This window comes from Nymphalis io, chromosome 15 (genome assembly GCF_905147045.1).
Source record: "Nymphalis io chromosome 15, ilAglIoxx1.1, whole genome shotgun sequence".
Taxonomy (NCBI): Eukaryota; Metazoa; Arthropoda; class Insecta; order Lepidoptera; family Nymphalidae; genus Nymphalis; species Nymphalis io.
Window position 1 is genome coordinate 1011516 of NC_065902.1, and position 9232 is coordinate 1020747.

Genomic DNA, 9232 nt, shown 5'->3' on the forward strand with positions numbered 1-9232 from the left:
ACGGCGATAATAATATATATATATATATATATATATATATATATATATATATATATATATATATATATCTAATAAATGTAATATATAATAATAATATAATATAATAATAATATAACCATATATAATAATAGTTTACATTGAATATTTGTAACCGAAATTATTTTAATTTGTCGACTGAGAAAATATTTACAGTTTTTTTTTTGAGATACAAAACAGACAAACGAATTTTAATTTCCGTGCTTTGCTTGTATCTTGTCTTTAATTTATATAAATGTTATTTGAATATGCCTACATTTTTATTACCAAGCATCACAATCAACGTTTCAGGATTAAAATCTTTTTACGTCGCAGAGTCCAGATGACTACTTTATTACTCGATAAACAAATATTATAGTAGATGGGATCGGCGCGTGGTCGATACTGTTTATAAATTAAAAAAAAAACAAATATCCAGTTCGGCAGCCATTTATAATATCCCTCCATATTTACAATTCTCTTTGCCGCCCTTTTAAAATATTAGTCTTTAAAAAGACAGTTACTGCTTAATAGAAAAATATGACCTCACACTTATTTATAAATTATAACAAAATCAATGAAATATGGGAAAACAAAATAACATAAATTAAATATACTATTAATGATGAAATATTTATTAATCTCCTTAATCGCTACCGATAACTGTAATTAGTGAATTGGATTTAGCTTAGATGGTTTGTTTGCTTAAAAAGTAAACTATTAGATTCTACAGAGAATAAACTTAACTACCGAACACTGTAGTGCAAAGTCAAAGTAATATGTGATAAACTCTATTTCAATAATAACAATTAAATTAAAAATTTGGAGTGTGATTGTTTGGTAATAAAACATGCAGGCGCATCAAAATAAAGTTAATTTAAATTATAGAAAATTTACACCAAAGCACGGACTGATTCTGAAAGGTCAACAAGGTCGACAAGACGATGTCACTTTGAAGACGCTAATTAACCATACGCAACAACCATTAAACAATAAAAGTATAACACCTAGCGAATATCATTAAAAAATATATTTATCATGACAATTTACGATAGTTATTTTAATTATGTCATTTAATTTTAAATACATAATAAACAATATATTTTAGTAGCTCAGCTAGCCGAGATGGCCTAGTGGTTTGAACGCGTGAATCTTAACCGATGATCGTGGGTTCGACCAAGGCAAGCACCACTGAATTTTCATGTGCTTAATTTGTGATTATAATTCATTTCGTGCTTGGCGGTGAAGGAAAACATCATGAGGACCACCAACCACCACTATCGTGAGAACTACCAACTCGCATTGGAGCAGCGTGGTGAAATAAAAACCTAAACCTTCTCCTTAGAAAGGGAGAGGAGGCCTTAGCCCAGCAGTGGGACATTAACAGGCTGTTACTGTAATATATTTTAAACTTCGTATCGCGCTGTTACAAGATCATTTAAACCATCTATTTTATTCTATGTACAATTATTTTATTACTTATTTATATAACCACGTATCCGAAAAGTCAATCAGTTTAGGTACTGGCGTCTATTCAATATTCAATCTCTCAATCTGTGGGCTATACTTCCAAAGCACCGATCTGTACAAAGAATAAAACCCATGACTTTCTAAAACAAAAACTCATTGACAGTCCGTAAATATCTTTTTGCTCGCAATTTCATCCGTCTCGTGCTGTTTCCTCACGGTTTCACGGCCGAGCACGAGATAAATACACAAATTAAACACGTAACTAAAACCACTCGTTGCGTTTGTTTATATTTTAATCTTCAGTTAAGATTTATTCTATACACTGAGCCATCTAGGCTCAAAAAACATCGTGTAATAATATTATAAATATAACTGTACAAATACTCAATAAAACTGTATTAATAAAGACTTTGTCTAAGTTGTAGACTTTATATAAGTGTCAACTTGTAAATGATAAACGGCTGGCCTAAGGCGTTCCCTTTTTTTGAGGAGAAGGTTTCCAGCTTCTTCTACCATGCTGCTCCAATTCAGATTCGACAACACAGGCACGATGTTTTCCTTAACCGCTTAGACCGAGATTAATAAACAGACATTAAGAAAAAGAAAATTGCTCCTTGCCCGGGAACTCGCTCCTTTTATTCGAGATACATATATTCTAACGACTGAGCCACCTTCATTGTGTAATTAAAGTAAAAACGATTGTGTACGTAAAACAAACATTTCACAGTACATAATAGAATGACAAGGGCAGCAAAAGTACCTGACCTCCGCGTGTTTTGTTCTTGCTATACAATGTGTTACTTAACCTTCAACTTGAACTTAACATGAGGCTAACGTGATGGTAACTTAAATCAGGACCATAAATTTTCAATTTACAACGTACTTTATGTTATGTTATGCTTGGTATATAACAAAAATGTTATATAGAAAAATGATTATTTCTAGTACAAACCCGAGCAAGCACCACTGATATTTGATGTGCTTAATTTGTGATAAAAATTCATCTCGTGATCAGCGGTGAAGGAAAACATCGTGAGGAAACTTGCATTTATTTTATTTCACTGAAATTCGGCCACATCTGCGTCCACCAACACAAAAAACATTAAAAAATAACTCCTCACTTTTTATTTTTTTCTCTTTAAATAAATAAATAACAACTATATATTTATATAATTGAAATTAACAATTTTATTTACAATACTGGTGGTAGATCTTTATGCAAGCTTGTCTGGGAAGGTACCACCCACTCATCAGATATTCTACTGTAAAACAGCAGTACTTCGTATTGTTGTGTTCCGGTTTGAAGGGTGAGTGAGCCAGTGTAATTACAGGTACAAGGGACATAACATCTTAGTTCCCAAGGTTGGTGGTGCATTGGTGATGTAAGCGATGGTGAACATTTCTTACAATGCCAATGTCTATGGGCATTGGTGACCACTTACCATCAAATGGTCCATGTGCAATTCCGCCTTCCTATTCTATAAAAAAAAATAATCTATTTATCTTGACGACAGGAGGAAATTGAATACGAAATGCGAAAATCCAGTCTCAAGATAAAGCCTTAATGACATAAATAAAACTAAAGTATCGATTGAAAACGCTACGGAACTTAATTACCAATATAAAGAGCATTAACAGTTATTTACATTTGAAAATTTATATTTCGTTGTGTACAAAATCAAAGTATTATTTTATTCAAGAAGGCATTTTACGGGATTATATTAGCATCGATTCAAAATGTAGAATCTACTAAGAAGAATCTGCAAGACACAGTTTTTATTCCTTGTATCTCGGCAGACGTGCTGTCCGTTCCTTTGGTGTATATTTACTTTAATTTATTTTAATGTTAGTTTAATGTGCCTGCAAGTTTATTACCCAAGTTGAGCTGCAGAGAATACTACCTCATCTTTCGCTTTGGAACTTATTCCACGAGCTGCTCCAATGCGGATTGGTTGATGTGCCACACGTGTGGCAGAATTTCAGTGAAATTAGACACACATGTAGGTTTCTTCACATTTCACCTTCACCGCCGAGCACGAGATGAATTATAAACACAGACTAAGCACATGAAAATTCAGTGGAGCTTGCCTCGTTTGAACCCGCGATCATCGCTTAAGATTCATGCCTTCTAACCACTGGGCCATCTCGCCTCTCATACATACATATATTTAAAAACTAACTAAATAATGAAACTTTCATCAAAATAAAGAACGTCGTTTAAAAGTTACCGCTTGTAATAACAATGTCTGTCCAAACATTTTAAGCGATGCTCGCTCGCATTCAAGCTGGACTTTTATTACATAATTGTTTTGCACTAGCATTCCCCGCGGCTTTATTCGCTGAAATTATACAGAATTTAAACTATATATCTCATACTCTAATTGAGTAAAATTGAAATATGCTTTATTCAGTAGGCTGACACGCACATTTGCATAGTCTTTTTTTTACATAAAAAAAACAGGCGAGACCCGCGAATGGGCTACCTGATGGTAAATGGTAACCATCGCCAATAGACATTGGTGCTATTAGAAATATTAACAATCCCTTACATCGCCAATGCGCCACCAACTTAGGTTGGTTTGGATTGGATTGTGCCTGTAGTCACATTGGCTGACTCACCGTTCAAACCGGTACACAACAATACTAAGTATTGCTATTTGGCGGTAGAATATGTCATGAAGGGGTGATGCTTACTCAAACGAGTTTACACTAATCCCTACCACGAAGTAACTTTATCTTGTAAAGTCACCATCGGTTTAGAATATAGATTATCCCGCGAAGAATTGGCTAGAACGGTTACAATTTCTCATCAATTAAATTTCTACATTATTCTTATACATATATAAAAAGGGATGTTGATACATGTCATTACATTGTCATAGCAATCGGTCGAATGCTATAGAAGTGCTGGTTTTTACATGCTGTAGTATCATCTAAGCGAGATAAAACAAAAAAAAAATTATACAATCAACTTCTTCATGAAAAAAAAAGTATATGCCAACTCTCATCTTAATCGTTTTTACGTTGTATAATCTCAAACAGATGTATCCACTATAATGTAATGTTATGTAATGTACCAACATTTTTATATATAGATGTAAATATGTAGGAGGAAAAAATAAAGTAGCTTTTAACAAAACACAAACATCACAAAGCGTGATTGTTTGAACCTCACACCCATAAGTCAATACATTATTAAATAAGCGCTCTTCATATCACATTAAATATGTAACAATAGACTCAGCCGATTTTACTCTCTAATAATGAAAAATAAAATATCAAGTTCATTCATATTTTTATTACTATTTACAAACGTGTGTGGACAAAGATTTGAAATAAATGTTTTGATTAGTACAATAATTTCTGAATTGTCTTCTTTTTATCAAACTAGTTTACAAGTAAGTAGGGGATGTGTTATGTACGCTGCGTATTCTCCTATTTTTTATGTTACAGGCAGGCGGAAGAGAAAATGGGACACCTGATGGTAAGTGGTCACCACCGCCCATAGAAATTGGCAACCGCCTACTTACCTTGGGAACTGAGATGTTATATCCTGTGCCTGTAGCTACACTGGTTCACTCACCATTCAAACCGGAATGCAACGTGTGTGCAAAACAATTTCATGATAATCAGTTGAGTAATTAAGACGTGAAAGCCTAACAAACCTACATTCGCATTTATAATATTAGTAAGGATATATCTGACACACAAGGAACACGATTTTCAACAAACACAATAATGACACGAGCTAGATTTTCAGGTTTTCATAAATGAATCAATGAAACTACGGGATGTAGCTTGTTTCGTGAAACGTACTCGCGGTACATCCCCGTATTAGGAAATGGGGTCACAGCCTAGTTCAAATTACTCATTACGAAGGTGAAGCGCTCCATTCATTACATTTACTTTATATAATTATGTATTATAACACATATGACGTTGCCCATTTCATCTTTTGTCTGTCTCGTAATTATATTCGGATTTAAAACTTTAACCGAATTAACCTCATACATGTGTGAGGACAACATGGCTGATCTATGCCAGACTTCTCATTTAGTTTATATTGCTTAATAAGAAGAATATTATTAATATAGTAAATTTATAAATATTAAATTAAATTTTGTTCGGAATTATTGTGGTAAATATTATATGTAAAATATTATTATGTAAAACCTATATTTTTATCATACATACATCATTGTTATATACTTTTATTTACTAAGATGCTTTCCCGTTCTACTCGGTAGAATCTTAATATTTTTATTTATTGTAAATTCTGAACAGTGGTAGCTTTAACTTTTTATTATACATATATTAATGACGCTTGAATAATACTTGTTGTATTGTTGCATTCCGGTTTGAAGGGTGAGTGAGTCAGTGTGATTGCAGGCACAAGGGACATGACATCTTCGTTAATATTTCTTACATCGCCAATATCTGTGGTGACCACTTAACATCAAGTAGCCCATTTGCCCGTACCTTTAAATTATGTTTGTATTTTATTTTCCTTATTTTTTTACTTAAGTGAAACCATTAATAACACATCTCACAATAATAATAAAAAATAATCCCCATTACGCTAAGATTACTATCAATTTCACCTGAAATTAATACAATATAAATACATTTTATAGTATGTAACAAAAAAAAAAGGATCAAGAAATGCAATGAAATGTAATTAATAATTTAGAATGACTTGTTACAATATAATATGCCAATAAAAAATATAAAGTCAATATTAATCGAACCAATCTTACTCGAAATGTCTAAAGACACCAAATCAAATGACTGAAAACCAAACATTTCGTAAAGCGTCATTTCCTCTCAGCCCTCAATCGTCTTTGAAATGCGATCACTTCTGACACAAGTACACAACGAGTGGCTAAACCGTCAGCTAAATCAAACAGGTGGTTCTTTAAAGACGTTCTAAGGACTACGAAATGACTAATCGAAAGATCTCGAAAAATATCTGAAGAAAAACTCCGTTTAAGAGCCAAACGTCTTTTAACTTATACGGTTACGTCAGTTGTTTTCTTTTTTTTTCCGGCATGTATCTACGCTAGTTGAGCGCAAAATATTCTGCCAATGTCACGTATAAAAGAGAAAAATGAGATATTACGAATAATATTCATATTTTGAAGCGCTTAATGGTGAGTAGAAACTATGTAATTCTACAGCCTGGAATATCTATAAAGATTATATATTGATTATATTCCTAGATATATCTAGTCTATTATTAATTGTCTATTGTTATTAATCACGTGATCAAATAATACGAGAATTATAAAATCACAAGAATACTTCAATGATTTATTTGGTTAGTTTTTTCTTAAAGGTTACATATTTAAGAGCCGATGTAGACCAGTTGCTCTTATACATGAATCTTAAACGATGATCGTAGGTTCATAAAAGCACAACTGAGTTTTCAATGAAATCGGCGGTGAATGAGCGCGTCGTTATAAATACATGTGTTGAATGAAATTTTGCAACATGTGTATCAATTTGCAATGGAGCAACGTGGTGGAATGACCTCCACTCCTCCTCGAAAGGAGGAGAAGCCTTTGCCCAGCAGTGGGATACTAAAAAGTAATTACTTTCGATAAAATAACGACGACATTAGTGATATTATACAGTTTGCTATCAAAAATACGACATTAGCAAGGTAAGTCACCAGCACTATTGTCGAAGTAAACGTACTAACAATAAATTTCTCTTCATCTTATCAATTGAAGTACCTAATATATAAATACAATATTTTTCTCAATACGTACACCTTCTTCAACTTCCCGCAATATATATTATAGGTAATATGAAGACAAATATTAGACAGGCAACATTATTTCAGTAGTAAAGAATAATTTACATTATCTTTGTTTGATGTTTTTATGTGTATAATTTACCTTATATTTATTACTAAATATTTATCAAGATCAATCTTTCATACAATCATTTGATTAAATTATCGCTCGTCGTATGAAAAAAAATCTGAACAACAATTTTTTTTTTTATTATAAACCAGTGTGTAAAGTAACTTATAAAAAATTGTATATCGAATATAGACAATAAAGATAAAAAAAACGTCTTAATTAAAAATAAACATAAATATAAAACAACAATGGCAACTTACAAAAGCGTATATAATGAGTTTTTTTTTATTTAAAGATTCTGGCAATGATCATATTATTTATTTTATATTTTATTACTTTATTTAATCAACCCTTTTAGTATTTATTGTTTAAAGTTCTAAATGTTTATTAATAATAATTTGTAATACTGTACCGTAATTGTATAATATTTAAATTTATGCATCCAATTATCTATTATTTTTTAAACAAACTATGCTCATGTCAAAGAAAATTATAAAATTTATATGCATTTATAATACAAAATACTCACCGATTATTTATATAATTTTTGATTTAAAATACATACTTGAGCACTTCCCACTGGTATAGTCATAAAAGAATATCATAAAACAACTGTCAAGTTACAGCATTCGCACGGGTAGTAAAAATCACACACGGGGCTTAATAATGCTCGTTCATTCACAGAGGTTAAGAAAAAATTATTATCGTTCCAATTTTAAAATTGACAGCGCGACAATACACATTAGGACGCATTCTCATTAGTAATTATACTTCGATATTTGAATTATTGTTAAATAATAAAGCGTTTTGTCTCGAGTATCGGATTTTTTGAGGGAGAAACGTCGTCTGCCCGGGATGTTCGTCGGGTTTCAGAGGCTGACTCTCGTTCGAGTCGAAGCTTCGTAGTGCGCAGTCCCTCTTGCGTAACTATTGTTACAAATTAGATAATTCCCGGGTGCCACGTCAAATGATGTAGGTAGATTTTGGCGAATGATGAAGATATTCTTTAATATAATACATTTCAATGCTGAAATAAAAAAAATATCTTCCCTAACTTATATCTCTCATTTGCAAAGGAAAATTTATATTCTAATATTCAATTGGTAAAAAATACATAATAATTGTAATCAATGTCCATTAACAGTTTCTGAAAAAGTTTTGATATTGTATTGACAAACATTAATTTTCGTTTCAAATCATTAGTAGCTTACGTAGCTTCGAGCGACCCACATATCTTTCGGGAAAAGCTTCACAGCGCAGGCGTCAACTGGAAAATTGAAGTAAGAGAGAGACAATAGTTGAATATGAGAGAGAGTGACAGCAATACAGCTAAGAGCGAGTGCATAAAATCCACTCAATTTGTTGTCTAGGCACGTTCGAATTTTAAAAAGGATGGCTTTATTGTAACAGTTTTTTCCCGTTTCATTATACATCGTTAGGTTATTTTTTCATCGTTAAAGATAGTTCAAGTTCCATACTAATGTACGTTTTTTTTATTGCAACATTGACATAATTATATTGTTTATCGAAAGTTTTAATAAAATATAAAAAAATAAAGAAAATCATTTAATGCAGAATAATAATTTGATATTTATTTGGAATAAATAATATGAGTTTATATTTTTTATTATAGTTTTTATTTATGTATAAGCGAAACACTACTCACTGACTCACGTGACTACACATCACGAGGTCTCTAAAAATATATCTATGAATTTTACCTGTTCGAAAACACAAGCAGCCCGTAGCTTGTGTTTTAAGTGTCACTTCCGGAGATACTGCAATTGAAAACAGAACTGTTTAATAAAGTAAGAATTATAAAAGATACCTTCCTTTTTTTCACGCAGAATATTTAAAAAATATGTTTTAAATAGATTTTC

General features: G+C 31.7%; 1 protein-coding gene across 2 annotated transcripts in view; it reads right to left on the reverse strand.

Annotated features, from left to right (window-relative positions):
- LOC126774048 (uncharacterized) overlaps positions 1-8208 on the reverse strand; it is a 65122-nt gene extending 56914 nt beyond the window's left edge. For both annotated transcript variants that reach the window (XM_050495369.1, XM_050495368.1), the window contains exon 1: positions 7882-8208. The gene's annotated coding sequence lies outside the window, so the exon portion shown is untranslated. The remainder of the gene's footprint in view (positions 1-7881) is intronic.
- Between the last annotated feature and the right edge of the window lie 1024 nt (positions 8209-9232).